Source organism: Haplochromis burtoni, unplaced genomic scaffold (genome assembly GCF_018398535.1).
Source record: "Haplochromis burtoni strain Fernald_Lab_line unplaced genomic scaffold, NCSU_Asbu1 Contig_86, whole genome shotgun sequence".
Taxonomy (NCBI): domain Eukaryota; kingdom Metazoa; phylum Chordata; class Actinopteri; order Cichliformes; family Cichlidae; genus Haplochromis; species Haplochromis burtoni.
This window is the reverse complement of record NW_024582447.1, coordinates 2,029,903-2,039,152: the sequence shown is the minus strand read 5'-3', so window position 1 is coordinate 2,039,152 and position 9,250 is coordinate 2,029,903.

The following is a 9,250-nucleotide window of genomic DNA, read 5'->3' as shown; positions in this document are numbered from 1 at the left end:
TAAAGGGCAGAGAGCTCCAGTCCGACTCAGACGCCAGCAAGGTGGAGGTGGAGTACTGGTTTGGGCTGGTATCATCAAAGATGAGCTTGTGGGGCCTTTTCGGGTTGAGGATGGAGTCAAGCTCAACTCCCAGTCCTACTGCCAGTTTCTGGAAGACACCTTCTTCAAGCAGTGGTACAGGAAGAAGTCTGCATCCTTCAAGAAAAACATGATTTTCATGCAGGACAATGCTCCATCACACGCGTCCAAGTACTCCACAGCGTGGCTGGCAAGAAAGGGTATAAAAGAAGAAAAACTAATGACATGGCCTCCTTGTTCACCTGATCTGAACCCCATTGAGAACCTGTGGTCCATCATCAAATGTGAGATTTACAAGGAGGGAAAACAGTACACCTCTCTGAACAGTGTCTGGGAGGCTGTGGTTGCTGCTGCACGCAATGTTGATGGTGAACAGATCAAAACACTGACAGAATCCATGGATGGCAGGCTTTTGAGTGTCCTTGCAAAGAAAGGTGGCTATATTGGTCGCTGATTTGTTTTTGTTTTGTTTTTGAATGTCAGAAATGTATATTTGTGAATGTGGAGATGTTATATTGGTTTCACTGGTAAAAATAAATAATTGAAATGGGTATATATTTGTTTTTTGTTAAGTTGCCTAATAATTATGCACAGTAATAGTCACCTGCACACACAGATATCCCCCTAAAATAGCTAAAACTAAAAACAAACTAAAAACTACTTCCAAAAACATTCAGCTTTGATATTAATGAGTTTTTTGGGTTCATTGAGAACATGGTTGTTGTTCAATAATAAAATTATTCCTCAAAAATACAACTTGCCTAATAATTCTGCACTCCCTGTATGTTACAGCCTGATTAGAGTGGTATTAAAATCCTTCCTCCTAATTTTTAAACGAGCAAAGGGCAAAAAAAAGCTTAAATGTCCTCCTCGTCTACACGCCAGCGTAAGGCTTTGATCAGCATAACCTGCCATATGTCAGAGTATGTTTACTGCACTCCTATTATATGCAGAGGTTGTTAACTTTTACAACCTCTTTTGAATGATGGGGGAAGTGCACACGTCTTCACAAAAAACTGTTGAGGAAATCTCCTTTTTTTTTCTTCATTGCTGACTTTCTGCCGTGTCTGCCAGATCCAAGTGAATTAGATGTGGATGCAGACGTGCTCATAAATCTTACAAACACTGAGGTAACGTGTTTCAGACTTGCTTACCAGGTGTAATTTGTCAAGAATGGGTAACTCTATTCTACACAGAGCGTGCGCCCTTCCACCTCAGTGGCGTGCTACAGCCGATAGGGCTCAATGTTCAGTGTGGCATCACTACATCAGGCCATGGTAGAGATGTCATCGAGACCAAGACAAGACAGTCCAGGCTTTTCTTCTGTATTTTCAGCTGTGATAAGTCGTTGTTGGTTTGTTTGTTTTTGTTTGTTTGTTTGTTTGGGGTGTTTTTTTGTATCTTAACGATTCGGGTTTGCAGATAATATTTCCTTGAGTAGCATTTTGCAGATTTCTGTATGTTAAAATGTGGTATTGCAACACGTGCAAGACAGTCTATGATAACTTCCTGCGCTGCTGCCCTCCAAAGGACTGCAAATACCAAGATTCAAATAAAAAGCTGATAATATGCGTAACTGTGTGTGAATTGTCAAGTATTCTTTGCAGAATGAGCCAATCAGGGAGTCAGTCAGGAGGTAAATCATCCCTATTATCTTCACAAAACACTAACTGTAGGGAAAACATCTTCAGGGCTTAGGGATGCTGCAGTGACAGTAAGGTCTTATCACTGACTTTAACTGCATGCTAATTAAGGGAAACTTTCAGCCAACAATGCTGCTCTAATCTTAAGTAGATTCCCTTCAAGGAGTCTGATCTGTAAGCACAACACAGCTGAGGGAGCAGAGAAGACTGTCACTCTGATAAACAAGGAATTACCTCGACATATCTGCACGTTGCTACCTGATGGTGACGATTTACTGTATGTGTGATGATGTCAGAAAACAATGCAGAGAAATTACTTTCCCTTTTACTTTCTTTGCAGAGAAATGACCATAAGGTAAAATGATGAGGTTTTAGCTTGAATCACAGATCAGATTTGCCAAGTTTACCTTTCTTCTTCTCCTCCTCCTTCTTCTTTTTCCGCTGCTTCCTTTGTGGATTGCTACAGCAGATCATCTGCCTCCATCTCACCTTATCCCTAGCATACTCCTTTGTCACACAAACCCTCTAATAAACGCAGCTACAGGAGGCGGGGGGACAGTTTACTCCCAGTGATGAAGCCGAACCCTGGATAAAAAGGGAGGGTTGCATTAGTAAGAGCATATGGCGTAAAATCCTGCCCAATTCAAACATGTTCATAAGAATGAAGTTTGTCATGTTAACACCTAATATTTGTGATATTGTGAACAAATCAGAAATATAGAGGTTATCCCTTGTTGGAGATGGGTGTAATCTGGGATACAACAAAATAATGGAGTAGGTAAAAACTGTGCTCTTTGGCTTTGCAAGTACTGTTAGGCTGCTACTGTCCTGTAGTGTTTATCCAACAAACATAACCTTTAACCTGTATCTTACATCTCTGCACCTGTGTTTTTTTGTACTTTGAGAAAGGCTGAAATGGCAATACACATACACAATTCACTGTCCAGTTTGTGTTTTGGAAAGTTCAATGTCAGTATTACTAGCTGAAAATTCAGTAACTGTCTGGATTGCTTTGTTCAGATGTGATTAATGCCTGAAGTGTCCTAGGCACACAACACAGCTGCAGGACCATGGTTCAGCTGATGCTAAACTCTGACAGGTGGAGGAAGTTTCACAAGGTATAATAAAAAATGCTTTACTTGTTTAATCAAGGGGGGGGGGGGAGGACTTCTTCATTAGTTGTAGACGTAGATGAAACTAAGAGAAAAAGAAGCTGAATGAGAAAATTTGCTTTTTGGGGGCTTTAAAAGCAAAGATTGTAATTTTTCATTTTCTTCTTCCTTTAATTTGTGAAACTTTTCTTAGATGTTCAAATTTAATTGAATTCCTCTCTCAATATCTGTGAGAGTAGTATTAGTTTTTAATACGCTTTATTGGAATAATACCTTTAAGGACTATAAAATTAAACAGCACAAGGCTGTTTATGCAGCGTAGTGTTGCAATAGATGAATCACAGTTTAAAGAAATTTGCTGCAGATGGGTGAAAGTTTCTTTGCAGGTGGCCCTTGCAGGGATATCTGAAGTGTGCATGATAATGGAGCTGAGTTACCTCCGCCGCCTCCACACCCCCACCGCTACTCTCTCTGTGGCTCTCTGCTCAACACACTCCCACACGCTACCTCCCGCTCCCTTTATACTCAAGTCTGAATCTTTTCTCCTCGCTCGTCCTCTCTGTCACATCGGCTCTGGACTGTCACAGAAACGGCTTGTGATCCAAACCCTTCTCCTGTTCTCTTCACTTACATAAATGCCACATACTGTTGGAACCCTGAACCATATTTTTAGACTGGCATAGACAGGGCCGATAATGATGCCAGCCATCAACAGTCCTATTATGTAACATGGACAGGGAGAGGCGGTTGCACATGCGTGACACTTTTTTTCCCCCAAAACCACACTATATTTTTCTATATCTGGCAGGTTTGTTTGAGGACAGGTACAAGCCTTCACATGCACAGTAAACACTGAGCTGTGTGTTTGTGTACTGCGTCCACACTGCAGTGCTAAAAGCGATCTTTCAGCAACCCACCGCATACTATGTTGTCTGGCAACTCTGCAGCAAAGCCCAACATGGATGTTACTTTAGTGTTCAGCCACCTGTGAATGTTTTTTTTTATGCCAGATCAGTTAAAAACCAAGAGTTTGCTTCATAAAAACTTTCAAAAGGCAAGACGATCTGTCAAATATACAATGCACATACATTTTAAAGGATTTAGGGATCCAGGAAGGTCTGTGAAGAAGGCCTGTGGGCTTTTCCTAAGGCATGAAAGATGTGACATACGTAGCTGTCTGGGTTTTATCAATTAAAGGGTACTTTCAGGACCATGGACAGCATCAAATTGGTGTTGCTTCCTCTACTGGGCATTCTGTACTTTTTCTGTACCTTCAAAAAGTTCTTGGAAGTGAAATACCTGGGGATGGAATCAGATCAACTTTCACATTCTCTCTGTTGTTTTGTCAGAGAGTAAAAGAGAAAAGGCAGGAAATCACTGACAGAAACGTTTCAGGGTCCTGTTCAGTATCACAGCAATAGAAGCTCTTTCTGTATTGAAAAGGTAGTTACATTTACCATTTAAAGAATTATTTAAAGCATTGATGAAGCAGGCAAATGCTGATGAAATACACAGGAGATAAGCAAAATATGAAGAAAAACTGAAATGTTTAAGAATCTGTCATTATTCCGCTGTTATCTGCAGTTCACTGAAAGCTGGATGAATTAAGTACCAGTTCAATGAATAGAACTATTTGGGAAAATAAAACTTGAATAAAAGTCTACATGATCAAGGACCTTCAAGACTTTATTTCTCCACATGTGGAGAAATGTGTAGTAACACATTTGGAGTAACCAAAGGCTGATTTGATTTTGTCAACCTATAAATAATAACTTCAGCATTTATAATTACATGTATAAATATTACATTAATATTACAAGACAGTATAAAACATGCCCATGGCTTTGCTCAGGACCAAGTACCCGATGTGTAACAAAATGCCACACATAACTCTGTATGAAATAGAATCATAGCAAGAAAAGGTAAATGGACTGGCACTTGTGTACTTGTGCTTTTCTCTCAACTGGAGCATTCCAGTTCGAGTGCTTTTAGCTAACATTCTGACACTTTTGCCCTAATGAATGCATCAGGGGCAACTTTAGGTGTCCAAGGATACTTCAGCATGCAGACTGGAGGAGCTCGGGATCAAACCTCTGACTTTCCGATTAGTAGGGGTGGGTGTGGCTCAGTGGTTCGGTTCCCCATCTGCTCATACACATGCATACCTCAAATTGCTCCAAACTGCTCTTCAGCAAGTTATGAATGTGTGAGAATGTTAGTTGGTTTATACCATTTTTATCATTCGTAGCTTAGCATATTAGCATAGCATGTCACTAAAATGTCTTGATGCGTGTTTAAAAATCCAGGTACGTCCAGATGAACAGAATCAACTTTTTGGGATTCCCTAAAATCACTGTAGTCTTTATGCCCAGCTGGGAAGAAGCCCCAGGATATATCCAAAACCCACTGGAGAGATCATATTTCTTATCAGGTCTGGTCTGGGAACACCTCACCCAGCAGGAAGTGGAAAGTCTAGCTGACGAGAAATTTGTCTGGAATATCTTGATTAGTTTGCTGTCACTGCAACATGACCTTGGATAAGTGGAAGAGGATGGATGCTGTAGTCTTTCCACGAAAGATGTCTGCAGTTAAGTTATTAGCAGTCCATAAAAGATTGCAAAGATTTTTTTTTAAGAATTTACCTCCTAATTCCCACCATTATGGCCTTGATTTTTACCCTTGACTGTTTACAGCATGCTAGAACAGTGAGGCAGTGGTGAGGTGTGTGGTATGAGTTACAGATAGGCTCAAGGTGGGCATACGGTTACATTAGGGATCATCTCTGAGCTCAGGGATGAATTTCCATGGAAATTTCCACGCAGATGAAATTGCGAATCTGTAGTGAGAGTAATGAGCAGGTGGAAGAGAACCTGGAGAGGTGGAGGCATGCTCTGGAGAGAAGAAGAATGAAAGTCAGTAGAAGCAAGACAGAATACATGTGTGAATAATAGAAAGAAAGGTGTAACAGTGAAGCTGCGAGGAGTAGATGTAGTGAAGTTAGATGAGTTTAAATACCTGGGATCAACCATATAAAGCAACAGTCAGTGCACAAGAGAGGTGAGGAAAAGAGAGGCAAAGTAGAGCAGGTGGAGACAAGTGTCAGGGGTGATTTGTGACAGAAGGATAGTAGCAAGAGTGAAAGGGAAGATTTATAAGATGCTGATAAGACCTGCTATGATGTATTCTTTGGAGATGGTGTCACTAACAAAACGACAGGAGGTCGAGTTGAAGATGCTAAGATCCTCACTGGGAGTGACCAGAATGGACAAGATTAGAAACGAGTACATCAGAGTGAAGTCTGGCTGAGATGAATAAATAGTGGATACAAAGGAAGTTGACACAGAGAATGCTCATGGATGTAGTGAAGGAGGACATGTAGAGGGTTGGTGTGACAGAAAAGTACGATAGGGTAAGATGAAGGCAGACGACCCACTGTGGGGAGTCCTAAAAGGAACAGTGGAAAGAAGAAGAAGACTGTTTTCAGCATACTTTCAAATGCACAAAGACATGCAATGGGACCATTAAAAACAAGAGTGGGTGTTTAGGGTGACACATTCTTTCCACAAAATAGGCAATCTTTTGTAGAATGTAGAAATTTGGAAAAGACAGAGGGAAAAAAGCACTAAACAAAGGATACACTTTTAAAACCCATGCTCTAGGGGGAAAAGGTTAGCACTAGCCTGGGAGCAAAAGAGTGAGTAAAAAGAGGGAACTGTAATATAAACATGAACAAGAGGCACATTTAAAAGGGAATTAACAGCAATAAATACAAGATCCAATAAACAGAATGTAGGTCAAGCAGAAGTTAATCAAACAAAACTGAAATGAACAGAGGTTTCAGCGTGACACTTCAGGATGCTGACAAACAAACCAAGTTTAATGCAGGGATTGATTGCCGTGTGTTTCTCTCCAAATGAAGCTTCTTACCGAGCAGGTAATTAGGAAGTGAGCAGATGCTAGTATTGAGCGCTCCGAGCGCCTGAGAGAGAGGCAGTAATTGTTTTCTGTTGATTACATGGCCTTTTGACAGAAAAATGGGTCACTGCAGCAGTGACCACTGGCTTGCCTGAGAAGACCTTCCAGGACACTGTTATAACAGTTAATAGTGGGGAAGTGAGAGGATCTCCAAAGATGATTTCACGTCCACATGTAAAACACGTGGCTGTATAAAGTGCCAACATGCTTTGCTTTTAACATGAAGTAGCATTTATGCAACTTATATACTTTTTCATATTTATTAAAGTCATGGTTTTTGCTGTTATTTGCTCTCATATGACCAATAGTTTGGTATTTATAATAATCTGACAGGTTACTTGTGTCACTGTTACACTCACATACTTTCACTCTAAACTATAGAGTTCTTTTTTTGTCCTTTCCTTTCTTTTTTGTCTATTTCCTTGTGTCGGCTTCAGTATTTCAGTGGTAAAATTTTGCTTTTTTGTTTAAAATAGTGTGAAATGCATTGTTTTTCTTAAATAACTATACTATTACTAAAGGTATAATTTTGTGAAATCCCATAGAAGGAGCTCTAAGCTTCTCTTTTTGTTCTTTTTAAAAATAAAAAATGCATTTAGCTCATGAAGAGTAACAACTCGTCCTGTGCATGGATCGGCATGGAAGACACCCTAATTTTCTTTTGTTGAATACTAGCTCCACCTGCTGGTTACAGTTTCACCACTTCTAGATATCAGCAGGCAGTCCTCCCTTACAGCGACCTGTCAGACTCTTATGTTAAGGAGAATTCGTTAACTTTAAAGGTTTGCAGGCTTGTCGCCGCTTCATCTCTGTGACGTACTTTTACCACCATCACAAAAGCAAATGCTTTAATTTATGCTTGGTAATGTAGCAGATTAAGAGCTCAAAGATAAATACAGACGCTCCTTGTTCTTTTACTGCACTTCAACTCCTCTTGGTTGCACTGACTGTTGCCCTGACAACCTTATGTCACCCTGTGAAAGTTACAATATCCCTCTGTCTCAGCTCCGCTCATCTGCTCAGCTGATTACGTCTACAGTATGTGACCCTGAACGGCCCTTTTATCTGACTGTGAACCAACTTGGCTTCCTTTCCCTGTAGAAAATCTGTAATCTATCCATGACTTCAGAGGCATTATATGGCCTTGGATTAATTTCCTGCAGACTTACTCTAATCTAGGGAACTACTACATCCCTAACCTTAACCTTAAGGCATGCCGTCACCTTTAAATTTAAGGATTTATGTTATAGCGACTTGTTTATGTTCATGAAAGGAAGCCATGTGCCCAGAATGTAACAATGTAAACAAAATGAGGTCCCCACAACATGAGTAAGACCTGCTCACCACACACATACACACACATTTTCTTGTCTATCTTTGTGAGAACATTCAGCAGTGTGATATATTTTCTAGCCCCTTAACCAAGTCTTAGGCATCCAACTAAGAAGTGCGTTTGGTTCACTTGTTTAGGCTATACTTTAAACCTATTAAATTTACTTCTAAAACAGTAAAAGCATAACAGTGCCTCAGTATTTTGCTTATGTTGGAAATGTTGGCATAAGATCCCATATACACATGTGGATTTTTCTGTTACTGAAGGAAGTCTGGATCTGATTATTGTGAGGCAAAATCTGAAGTTATATAAAAAAGAGGGTTTGTTTTTTTTTATATCGTGATGATGAATCAATTTATATGACGTGGTCTTGCCAAAGACGGGTGTGGTCTTTTGTGAGGCTGTAGGGAAATATTTATATAGTCATATTTTTTTCTATTAAAGAAAAGGGTCTGATTCAATGTGGTCCCCATTAAGACATCATTTAGGCTATGAAAAAATAAGAAGGAATAAATTGCTTTACAATGTTGTGGTGTGTAGATCCTGTTGACCCTGTCCTATTAATGCTTGTCTACTGAGGAAAGAGGTCCAGGCAGTTTTACTGGAATGCCTAGCAGCGGGCAGCTGGCTTGTTAAATACTCTCCAGAGATTTGGTTTTGGGGTTGTTGTTTTTTTACAAACATATGGCAGTTTGTTTCCTTTTTTACTCAAACACAACAACAATGCTTTTATTTGTTGTCCTCCAAATGGAGCAGCTGAGTCATAATAATTAACATTTTTCACATATGCTGTTCTGTTGTTGGGAGGGAACAAAGGACGTTTGTATCCACAGCACTGCAAAAACAACTCACATGTCTGCTGATTCAGAGTTTGCATAGGATATGATGTACAAAGCTAAACTAAATCCAAGGTCAGCGTTTCATAAATGCTTTTCCCAGTCTTTTAAACTTCATCCATACTGGAGGAATATTCTTGAATCTGGAAGAAGTAAGAAAAACCACAGTTATGTAGCGAGCTGGGCCGTGGCTTCTATTTTGTGGCAGATCCTCCCCCTCGTCTGGAAGCTGTTGAATTTTTCTCCAGATGTGGCGGCCCGATCTCTTTAATG